Source organism: Hyla sarda, chromosome 8 (genome assembly GCF_029499605.1).
Source record: "Hyla sarda isolate aHylSar1 chromosome 8, aHylSar1.hap1, whole genome shotgun sequence".
NCBI lineage: Eukaryota > Metazoa > Chordata > Amphibia > Anura > Hylidae > Hyla > Hyla sarda.
This window is the reverse complement of record NC_079196.1, coordinates 219,097,900-219,110,353: the sequence shown is the minus strand read 5'-3', so window position 1 is coordinate 219,110,353 and position 12,454 is coordinate 219,097,900.

The window sequence follows — 12,454 nt, the reverse complement described above, 5'->3', positions numbered from 1 at the left end:
TGTTAACTACATCCTCTGGCAATAATGGTTGTGCATCACTCATGTCAAACTGATGTGTAAATAACTACTCTGACGGATCAAGTAAAGCTGCTGTGGTGCTAGTGTTGGTGGCGACAGGCGGGCAAGTGGTAGCATGAGAGGTGCCAGAAGCTAAGCTAGAGGAGAAGGATGGTGCGTCAAAGGTTCCCAGCGGAAGCTGTAGTAGATTGGGTGTCTTGTGCTAGCCAGTCAACTAAGTCCTCTGAACTTTAGGGGTTCAGGGTACGTGGCCTCTGAACACTGGCCATTCTAGGGCCAAAAAGAATCCCAGCACCACGACGGCCCCTGCGGGGTGGCCTTCCTCTGCCTGTCATTTTATTGGTTAAATTTGCACAAGTCTCACACCAAATGCGATTTGCACTAGGGTGACACAATTTGCCCTGCAAGCAAAAAAAATTGAATTGTGAAGTGAACTGACAGTGACTGGCTTTATTTAACAGCAAAAAAGGTAATTTTTTTTGAAAATTTACACTAAGGTCACCCAAAGATGATTTGCACTAGTTGCTGGACTGGAAAAAAGTTTGCCAGCGGAGTACCCCTTTTAAACAGTGGTTAGCCAACCAGGGTGCCTCCAGCTGTTGCAAAACACACAGACTGATGTTTGAGCCCTTTTAGTACTGTAGTTGCAGGACTGAAAAAAAGTTTGCCAGCAGAGTACCCCTTAACCAGAGGTTACCCAACCAGGGTGTCTCCACCTGTTGCAAGAGACACGGACTGATGTTTGAGCCCTTCTAATACTGTAGTTGCTGGACTGGAGAAAAGTTTGCCAGCGGAGTACCCCTTTTAAACAGTGGTTAGCCAACCAGGGTGCCTCCAGCTGTTGCAAGAGAAACGGACTGATATTTGAGCCCTAAAAAGGACTTTTTTGGGTGCTGTCCTTAAAGCAGATGTTATATTAGTGGTTTAGGAGTGTAGTGGACCCTGAATTAACCACCTAACTATCGCTTTCCCTATTACAGCAAGAGCAGCTTCACTATCCCTCCTCTCTCTAAGCCTACAGCATGCTGAATGAAGCTAAAATGGCATCCGTGCAGAAGGTAGGAGGGTCTGGAAGGGAGGGACTGCTGCTGATTGGCTGTAATGTGTCTGCTGACTCTGACTCACAGGGTCAAAGTTTACCGCAATGTTAATGAATAGGGGGCGGATCGAACTTCACATATGTTCGCCGTTCGCGGCGAACGCGAACATGCGAAATTCGCCACGAACTGTTTGCGGCAGAACTATTCGTGACATCTCTAGTTATAGCTGAGCCTAGCTGCAAGTCCTGCTGCAAGGATATTTCTGCATTTCTTCAAGAGGTTTAGCAAGGAGAAAGCTGAACAAGGGCCTTTCTGCGGTTTCACTGGTTTCTCTATTGGCCTCTGGTTGGTCTAGTTCCAGCCTGTCTGTCAAGTCTGAATACCTTGAGTCCGAATCTAGCGGATCTATCAAAAAAGAAATGGAGGTATGAGGAGGCCCCAAACTTACTACATGAACTAATACAAAGAGAAACCCAGAGGAGGTCACTTTAGGAAGAAGACTCGAAGGGGACATATGAGGAGGAGCAAACAGCAACATAAAATTATTTTTGCTTTCCATAAGGAGTTTGACATGGTAGATTTTGAAATTGATCTATTCAAATCTATATAAGTTTGTTTTGATGTTAGTAAAGCTTCCTATCTCCATAGGTTCCTTGGGCTTTAACCCCTTAGAAGAAGCTAGGGAGACTGAATTTGAATGTCTTGTTGATTTCACCAAATTATTTTGTCCAGATAGCTGTCACATCACAGGAAAATGCTTTCACAGAAGGGTTAAAATCTACAACCCCCCTTCAACCCAGGCAGTAATTTAGACCTTTTGCAGAATAAAATTGTAGAAGTGAGGGCTTTGAAGTACCCTATAGATGCCCCTAATTCAATACTAGTGTTGGGCGCGAATATTCGCATTTTGAATTTTTATCGCTATATATTCGAAATTACGAATATTCACTTTTATTCGCATATTCCTTCTGTTCATTTGTCGGCCAATTAGAATGATGCAAATACACTTGTCAGATGTTATCAACAACATCCCTAGCAACCAATAGTAAAGTTGCCCACCCCCTCACTGTTTTCCACCTTGAATACGCGAATATTCGCATATGCGAATATGACGAATACGCGAAATTCGCAAATCTAAGACGAATATTCATCTATATATTCGCGAAATATCGCAAATTTGAATATGGGCAATGCTGCTCATTACTATTCAATAAGAGACGAGAAGAAAAGCTTTGTCTTGGCGGAGGTCACTGGATGAGATAGTAATTAAGAAATCTGACAAAGGGGGGGGGGGAGGGACAGTATTAAAAGGGTACTCCGCTGTTCCTGGCGTTCAGAATTTTTGTTTCTAAATGCTGCGTGCGGATGGCGGTTGCCATAACGTCACACCATGCTCCCTCCTGTTACGCCGAGCGCTCCGGGTCCCCGCTCCTCCCCGGAGCGCTCGCTTCTCTCTCGCTACCGCAGCGCTCCGGGCAGCTCCACTGACCCGGTGCGCTGCGATACCGTCTCCAGCCGGGATGCGATTCGCGATGCGGGTAGCGCCCGCTCGCGATGCGCATCCCGGCTCCCGTACCTGACTCGCTCTCCGTCTGTCCTGTCCCGGCGCGCGCGGCCCCGCTCCCTAGGGCGCGCGCGCGCCGGGTCTCTGCGATTTAAAGGGCCACTGCGCCGCTGATTGGCGCAGTGGTTCCAATTAGTGTGTTCACCTGTGCACTCCCTATTTATACCTCACTTCCCCTTCACTCCCTCGCCGGATCTTGTTGCCATTGTGCCAGTGAAAGCGTTTCCTTGTGTGTTCCTAGCCTGTGTTCCAGACCTCCTGCCGTTGCCCCCGACTACGATCCTTGCTGCCTGCCCCGACCTTCTGCTACGTCCGACCTTGCTTCTGTCTACTCCCTTGTACCGCGCCTATCTTCAGCAGTCAGAGAGGTTGAGCTGTTGCTAGTGGATACGACCTGGTCACTACCGCCGCAGCAAGACCATCCCGCTTTGCGGCGGGCTCTGGTGAAAACCAGTAGTGACTTAGAACCGATCCACTAGCACGGTCCACGCCAATCCCTCTCTGGCACAGAGGATCCACTACCTGCCAGCCGGCATCGTGACAGTAGATCCGGCCATGGATCCCGCTGAAGTTCCTCTGCCAGTTGTCGCCGACCTCACCACGGTGGTCGCCCAGCAGTCACAACAGATAGCGCAACAAGGCCAACAGCTGTCTCAACTGACCGTGATGCTACAGCAGCTACTACCACAGCTTCAGCATTCATCTCCTCCGCCAGCTCCTGCACCTCCTCCGCAGCGAGTGGCCGCTTCTGGTCTACGACTATCCTTGCCGGATAAATTTGATGGGGACTCTAAATTCTGCCGTGGCTTTCTTTCCCAATGTTCCCTGCACTTGGAGATGATGTCGGACCAGTTTCCTACTGAAAGGTCTAAGGTGGCTTTCGTAGTCAGCCTTCTGTCTGGAAAAGCTCTGTCATGGGCCACACCGCTCTGGGACCGCAATGACCCCGTCACTGCCTCTATACACTCCTTCTCGGAAATTCGAAGTGTCTTTGAGGAACCTGCCCGAGCCTCTTCTGCTGAGACTGCCCTGTTGAACCTGGTCCAGGGTAATTCTTCCGTTGGCGAGTACGCCGTACAATTCCGTACTCTTGCTTCAGAATTATCCTGGAATAATGAGGCCCTCTGCGCGACCTTTAAAAAAGGCGTATCCAGCAACATTAAAGATGTTCTGGCCGCACGAGAAATCCCTGCTAACCTACATGAACTCATCCATCTTGCCACTCGCATTGACATGCGTTTTTCCGAAAGGCGTCAGGAGCTCCGCCAGGATATGGACTTTGTTCGCACAAGGCGTTTTTTCTCCCCGGCTCCTCTCTCCTCTGGTCCCCTGCAATCCGTTCCTGTGCCTCCCGCCGTGGAGGCTATGCAGGTCGACCGGTCTCGCCTGACACCTCAAGAGAGGACACGACGCCGCATGGAGAATCTCTGCCTGTACTGTGCTAGTACCGAACACTTCCTGAAGGATTGTCCTATCCGTCCTCCCCGCCTGGAAATACGTACGCTGACTCCGCACAAAGGTGAGACAGTCCTTGATGTCTACTCTGCTTCTCCACGTCTTACTGTGCCTGTGCGGATATCTGCCTCTGCCTTCTCCTTCTCTACTATGGCCTTCTTGGATTCCGGATCTGCAGGAAATTTTATTTTGGCCTCTCTCGTCAACAGGTTCAACATCCCAGTGACCAGTCTCGCCAGACCCCTCTACATCAATTGTGTAAACAATGAAAGATTGGACTGTACCATACGTTTCCGCACGGAGCCCCTTCTAATGTGCATCGGACCTCATCACGAGAAGATTGAATTTTTGGTCCTCCCCAATTGCACTTCCGAAATCCTCCTTGGACTACCCTGGCTTCAACTCCATTCCCCAACCCTGGATTGGTCCACTGGGGAGATCAAGAGTTGGGGGCCCTCTTGTTTCAAGGACTGCCTAAAACCGGTTCCCAGTACCCCTTGCCGTGACTCTGTGGTTCCCCCTGTAACCGGTCTCCCTAAGGCCTATATGGACTTTGCAGATGTTTTTTGCAAAAAACAAGCTGAGACTCTACCTCCTCACAGGCCTTATGATTGTCCTATTGACCTCCTCCCGGGCACTACTCCACCCCGGGGCAGAATCTATCCTCTGTCCGCCCCAGAGACTCTTGCTATGTCGGAGTACATCCAGGAAAATTTAAAAAAAGGCTTTATCCGTAAATCCTCCTCTCCTGCCGGAGCCGGATTTTTCTTTGTGTCCAAAAAAGATGGCTCTCTACGTCCTTGCATTGACTACCGCGGTCTTAATAAAATCACGGTAAAGAACCGCTACCCCCTACCCCTCATCTCTGAACTCTTTGATCGCCTCCAAGGTGCCCACATCTTTACCAAACTGGACTTAAGAGGTGCTTATAATCTCATCCGCATCAGAGAGGGGGATGAATGGAAAACGGCATTTAACACTAGAGATGGACACTTTGAGTATCTGGTCATGCCCTTTGGCCTGTGCAACGCCCCTGCCGTCTTCCAAGACTTTGTTAATGAAATTTTTCGTGATCTCTTATACTCCTGTGTTGTTGTATATCTGGACGATATCCTGATTTTTTCTGCCAATCTAGAAGAACACCGCCAGCATGTCCGCATGGTTCTTCAGAGACTTCGTGACAATCAACTTTATGCCAAGATAGAGAAATGTCTGTTTGAATGCCAATCTCTTCCTTTCCTAGGATACTTGGTCTCTGGCCAGGGACTACAAATGGATCCAGACAAACTCTCTGCCGTCTTAGATTGGCCACGCCCCTCCGGACTCCGTGCTATCCAACGTTTTTTGGGGTTCGCCAATTATTACAGGCAATTTATTCCACATTTTTCTACCGTTGTGGCCCCTATCGTGGCTTTAACCAAAAAAAATGCCAATCCCAAGTCTTGGCCTCCTCAAGCGGAAGACGCCTTTAAACGGCTCAAGTCTGCCTTTTCTTCGGCTCCCGTGCTCTCCAGACCTGACCCATCTAAACCCTTCCTATTGGAGGTTGATGCCTCCTCTGTAGGAGCTGGAGCGGTCCTTCTACAAAAAAATTCTTCCGGGCATGCTGTTACTTGTGGTTTTTTTTCTAGGACCTTCTCTCCGGCGGAGAGGAACTACTCCATCGGGGATCGAGAGCTTCTAGCCATTAAATTAGCACTTGAGGAATGGAGGCATCTGCTGGAGGGATCAAGATTTCCAGTTATTATTTACACCGATCACAAGAACCTCTCCTATCTCCAGTCTGCCCAACGGCTGAATCCTCGCCAGGCCAGGTGGTCTCTGTTCTTTGCCCGATTTAATTTTGAAATTCACTTTCGGCCTGCCGATAAGAACATTAGGGCCGATGCTCTCTCTCGTTCCTCGGAAGTTGAACTCTCTCCGCAACACATCATTCCTCCTGACTGCCTGATTTCCACTTCTCCAGCCTCCATCAGGCAAACTCCTCCAGGAAAGACCTTCGTCTCTCCACGCCAACGCCTCGGAATCCTCAAATGGGGTCATTCCTCCCATCTCGCAGGTCATGCAGGCATCAAGAAATCTGTGCAACTCATCTCTCGCTTCTATTGGTGGCCGACTCTGGAGACGGATGTTGTGGACTTTGTGCGAGCCTGCACTGTCTGTGCCCGGGATAAGACTCCTCGCCAGAAGCCCGCTGGTTTTCTTCATCCTCTGCCTGTCCCCGAACAGCCTTGGTCTCTGATTGGTATGGATTTTATTTCAGACCTACCCCCATCCCGTGGCAACACTGTTGTTTGGGTGGTCGTTGATCGATTCTCCAAGATGGCACATTTCATCCCTCTTCCTGGTCTTCCTTCAGCGCCTCAGTTGGCTAAACAATTTTTTGTACACATTTTTCGTCTTCACGGGTTGCCCACACAGATAGTCTCGGATAGAGGCGTCCAATTCCTGTCAAAATTCTGGAGGGCTCTCTGTAAACAACTCAAGATTAAATTAAACTTTTCTTCTGCATATCATCCTCAATCCAATGGACAAGTAGAAAGAATTAACCAGGTCTTGGGTGATTATTTACGACATTTTGTTTCCTCCCGCCAGGATGATTGGGCAGATCTTCTACCATGGGCCGAATTCTCGTATAACTTTAGAGTCTCTGAATCTTCCTCCAAATCCCCATTTTTCGTGGTGTACGGCCGTCACCCTCTTCCCCCCCTCCCTACTCCCTTGCCCTCTGGTTTGCCCGCTGTAGATGAAGTGACTCGTGATCTTTCCACCATATGGAAAGAGACCCAAGATTCTCTTTTACAGGCTTCATCTCGCATGAAAAAGTTTGCCGATAAGAAAAGAAGAGCTCCCCCCAATTTTGCTCCAGGAGACAAGGTATGGCTCTCCGCTAAATATGTCCGCTTTCGTGTCCCCAGTTACAAACTGGGTCCACGCTATCTTGGTCCTTTCAAAGTCTTGTGCCAAATTAATCCTGTCTCTTACAAACTTCTTCTTCCTCCTTCTCTCCGTATTCCTAATGCCTTTCATGTCTCTCTTCTTAAACCACTCATCATCAACCGTTTCTCTCCCAAATTAGTTTCTCCCACTCCTGTCTCCGGTTCTTCTGACGTCTTCTCAGTGAAAGAGATACTGGCCTCCAAGACGGTCAGAGGAAAAAGGTTCTTTTTGGTGGATTGGGAGGGCTGTGGACCTGAAGAGAGATCCTGGGAACCTGAGGACAACATCCTAGACAAAAGTCTGCTCCTCAGGTTCTCAGGCTCTAAGAAGAGGGGGAGACCCAAGGGGGGGGGTACTGTTACGCCGAGCGCTCTGGGTCCCCGCTCCTCCCCGGAGCGCTCGCTTCTCTCTCGCTACCGCAGCGCTCCGGGCAGCTCCACTGACCCGGTGCGCTGCGATACCGTCTCCAGCCGGGATGCGATTCGCGATGCGGGTAGCGCCCGCTCGCGATGCGCATCCCGGCTCCCGTACCTGACTCGCTCTCCGTCTGTCCTGTCCCGGCGCGCGCGGCCCCGCTCCCTAGGGCGCGCGCGCGCCGGGTCTCTGCGATTTAAAGGGCCACTGCGCTGCTGATTGGCGCAGTGGTTCCAATTAGTGTGTTCACCTGTGCACTCCCTATTTATACCTCACTTCCCCTTCACTCCCTCGCCGGATCTTGTTGCCATTGTGCCAGTGAAAGCGTTTCCTTGTGTGTTCCTAGCCTGTGTTCCAGACCTCCTGCCGTTGCCCCCGACTACGATCCTTGCTGCCTGCCCCGACCTTCTGCTACGTCCGACCTTGCTTCTGTCTACTCCCTTGTACCGCGCCTATCTTCAGCAGTCAGAGAGGTTGAGCCGTTGCTAGTGGATACGACCTGGTCACTACCGCCGCAGCAAGACCATCCCGCTTTGCGGCGGGCTCTGGTGAAAACCAGTAGTGACTTAGAACCGATCCACTAGCACGGTCCACGCCAATCCCTCTCTGGCACAGAGGATCCACTACCTGCCAGCCGGCATCGTGACACCTCCATTCATGTCTATGAGAGGGGGCGTGGCATGAAGCCACGAGGGGGCATGACGTGACATCATGGCCACTCCTCTCTGCACACAGCATTTAGAAACAAAAATTCCGAATGCAGCAGGTAGCTGCGGAGTACCCCTTTAATGACAGAAGAATTCTATTTTAAAGTAAGTTACACACCAGTTAGAAGAGGGAAATAAGTATGAAAAATGCTACTATGTTTGCAAATGCTGTTAAAGGGGCATTCCAGGATTTTTTTTGTCTGTTCTACAGGGGCTGTAAAGTTAGTGTAGTTCATAATATATGGTGTCTCACAATTCTTATGTCATCTTTGCCCCAAAGTTTATTTTTAACAGCATACAAAATGTGGTCTCAGATTTTCCCAGGTTGCAGTGCAGCCCGAGACACTACATCCCTAGTCAAGTATTCAGGGTGAGTCTGTCCTTGCTTCAATGGGTAGAGCGACCGCTGGCTGGGAGGGAGAATTGTAGTTTTGCAAATGCTGAAGTCTGATTCTAGGGTCTGTATTATGGCGGGTGGTGATTCTGGGGTCTGTATTATGGTGGGTTGTGATTCTAGGGTCTGTATTATGGCGGGTGGTGATTCTGGGGTCTGTATTATGGTAGGTTGTGATTATAAGGTCTGTATTATGGCGGGTGGTGATTCTGGGGTCTGTATTACGGTAGGTGGTGATTCTGGGGTCTGTATTATGGCGGGTGGTGATTCTGTGGTCTGTATTATGGCAGGTGGTGATTCTGTGGTCTGTATTATGGTGGGTGGTGATTTTGGGGTCTGTATTATGGTGGGTGGTGATTCTGGGGTCTGTATTATGGTGGAGTCTGATTCTGGGGTCTGCATTATGGTGGGGACTGATTCTGGGGTCTGATTCTGGGGTCTATATTATGGTGGTGTCTGATTCTGGGGTCTGGATTATAGTGGGGTCTGATTCTGGGGTCTTGATTATGGTGGGGTCTGATTCTGGGGTCTGGATTATGGAGGGGTCTGATTCTGGGGTCGGTATTATGGTAGGGTGTGATTCTGGGGTCTGTATTATGGTGGGGTCTTATTCTGGGGTCTGTATTATGGTGGGGTCTGATTCTGGGGTCTGGATTATGGTGGGGTCTGATTCTGGGGTCTGGATTATGGAGGGGTCTGATTCTGGGGTCTGGATTATGGAGGGGTCTGATTCTGGGGTCTGTATTATGGTGGGGTCCGATTCTGGGGTCTGTATTATGGTGGGGTCCAATTCTGGGGTCTGTATTATGGTGGGGTACAATTCTGGGATCTGTATTATGGTGGGGTCTGATTCTGGGGTCTGTATATGCAGGTCTGAATTAAAATCTTTATCCTTGCTGAACAAAAAAAACTTTATTGGCTGTTGTGGCAATCCCCTTCCTCTGTATTGTGGAGAATATATTGGAAACATTTTGGAAATAAAAAAATAAAAAAAAACTACTGTGTGACAAGCCAAACTCCACAAATCCCACCCACAATAAACCAAACCCATAAGTCAAACCCATGTTGCCGCCACACCAAGTGACTTTGAATTTTTTGACATAGCACTACCAAAAGGTTGCCTACCCCTGGCCTAGGCTATAAGAAGATTGCCAAGACCCTGAAACTGAGCCGCAGCACAATGGGCAAGACCATACAGCAGTTTTACAGGATAAATATAGACTGTCATGAGGAAAAAGAATATATTACACACATTCTTCTCCACTGTATTCACAGAGGAAAATGAAATGCCAGGTAAAATACAGTGGGATAAGGTAAATTCCCCGGTGCATGTCACATGTCTAACTCAGGAAGAAGTACAGGTCACCTGTCTAACCCAGGAAGAAGTACAGTGCTGCCTGAAAAAAATCACCAGGTCCAGATGGTTTCAGGCCTGCTTTATAAGGGAGTTAAATAATGTAATAGCCAGACCACTATATTCAAGGACTCTATGGTGACAGGATCTGTTCCCCAGGACAGGTGCACAGCAAAATGTGGGGCCAATAGTCAAAAAAGGAGACAAAAAGTGACCCAGGGATTTAAAGATTTTTAGGGTCATAATTAGGGTTATTCAGTTGGAGCGACAAAATAACTATATCAGGGGACAGTACAGAGATCTCGCCCATGATCTATTTACATCCAGGACTGTATCTATAACAAGGGGGCATCCTCTACAGCTGGAGGAAAGAAGGTTTCTACACCAGCACAGACAGGGGTTCTTTACTGTAAGAGCAGTGGTCAAGGTGAACGCAATAAAGTTGAATAAGAGGAATAGAGGAGGAGGGACCTGGATACATTTGTAGAGAGTAATAACATTACAGGTTATGGTCACCAGAGCTATAGGGACAGAATGTTTATCCTCATCCAGGGATTTATTCTGATGCCATATTGGAGTCAGGAAGGAATTGGCATCAGCCTCATAAGGTTTTTTTGCCTTCTTCTGGATCAACACAGAAGAGACACAGCAGAATATAGGTTGAACTTGATGGACTTTTTTCAACCTTATGAACTATGTAACTATGAAGTATTATGTAGCTTTGTCTGGCAATATTTGGTTTCAAGCCTTTGGGTATAAAGTGTTTTACATGCTACCTGGGACCCCCCGTGATCTCCTGTATGGGGCACGGCTTTGCCGTGGCTCTCCCATGTTTGAAGGCGTGCCAGTTGTAGGATGACACCGTGGTTGACACGCCCCCTACATGTATCTCTATGGGAGAGGTTGAGATGCAGAATTCATGTATCCCCGCCTCTCCCATAGAGCTGTATAGAGGGGGCGTGTCGTCAACCTCAGTGAGGTCGATGACACGTGCATTAGCCGCGCACAGCTAATACTGGAAGTCGCGGAAGCGTCTTACACTGCAGTGCTCCTTTAAGAAGCGGGGATCCCTATGAAGGTGGATTGTTCATCTAATGCAGGTGTGTGACTAGGTATGATCTCTCCTGTAATGATTAAGCAGCCCTGTGATCTCAAAGAGATGTAGATGCTGCGTGAACAGGTTGTAATCTTTAGTGCTATAACAATACAGTCACAAAGTACAATCTCTATGTACACGGGCACAGAGCACAGGGAAAGCCAGGGCAGAAGGTGGACACGGAGAGAGGAGAGCTGAGCCAGGAACATAGGTAAATCACCTACAGAAGTGCAGAAATTATTACTCTGATGATCTCATATCTATCTCATATCTATCCATCCAATATCTATCTCATATCTATCCATCCATCTCATATCTATCTCATATCTAGAGTCTTGTAGGAGAACCGCACTCCCGTAGTAGTATGATCCAGGTGCAAGCTGGTCTGACCCTGGTGAGGGTCCCCCCAGATACAAGAAAAATGCAGCAGCACTCCGGTTCAGATGAAAAAGATATGTTAGGCTTTATTCATCAGGTGAAAAATACACGACGTTTCGACTGTCTCTCATAGTCTTGACAAAGACTGTGAGAGACAGTCGAAACGTCGTGTCTTTGTCAAGACTGTGAGAGACAGTCGAAACGTTGTGTATTTTTCACCTGATGAATAAAGCCTAACATATCTTTTTCATCTGAACCGGAGTGCTGCTGCATTTTTCTTGTATCTCATATCTACCCATCCATCTCATATCTATCTAATATCCTTTTAGATGTGTTGTCACTCAATTTTTTTAATGCAGTTTTTGAAGGAAAAGCAAGAAATGCATGTCAGATAGTAGTACTTTCCTTATATATGTTCTCTATGTAGGATTTGTTAATAGGTTTGTCTTCAAAAAGAGCATGAGGCTATTTTCACACATTGTTTTCACACATCAGCCCTATGCTGTACCAAAAAAAAAAAAAAAACTGCTGTTATTTGTCCATTTTATGTGCTCAGAAGACCGACAAAAAACTGCTGTATTTTTCCAGTTATCGCTTTCAATGGAAAAACGTCCGTTAATGCATACATTGTCAACAGTAAATACTGAGATTAGACTTAGAAGATAAAACGCAACTTTTAATTTTAAAGTGCCGAGTAAAAATATAACAAAATACAAGTACAGTGACCCCTCGACCTACGATGGCCCCGACATACGATCATTTCAGCATACGATCACTCTCAGAGGCCATCGCATGTTGAAGGCAGCATCAACATACGATGCTTTTGTATGTCGGGGCCATCGCATAAACGGCTATCCGGCAGCGCAGACTGCTTCAGCTGCCCCCGGATAGCTGTTTACGGTGCCCCGTACGATCAATTACCTGTCCTCTGGGCTCCGGCGCGTCCTCTTCGGGATCCCCTGCATCGTCGTCATCACGTTGCTGCGCACGCCGTCCCGTCATCCAATAGGAGCAGCGTGCGTAGCGACGTGATGGCAGCGACGCAGAGCGGGGATGCCGGGGAAGCAGAGGCCTTGCCGGAGCGTCGGGGACAC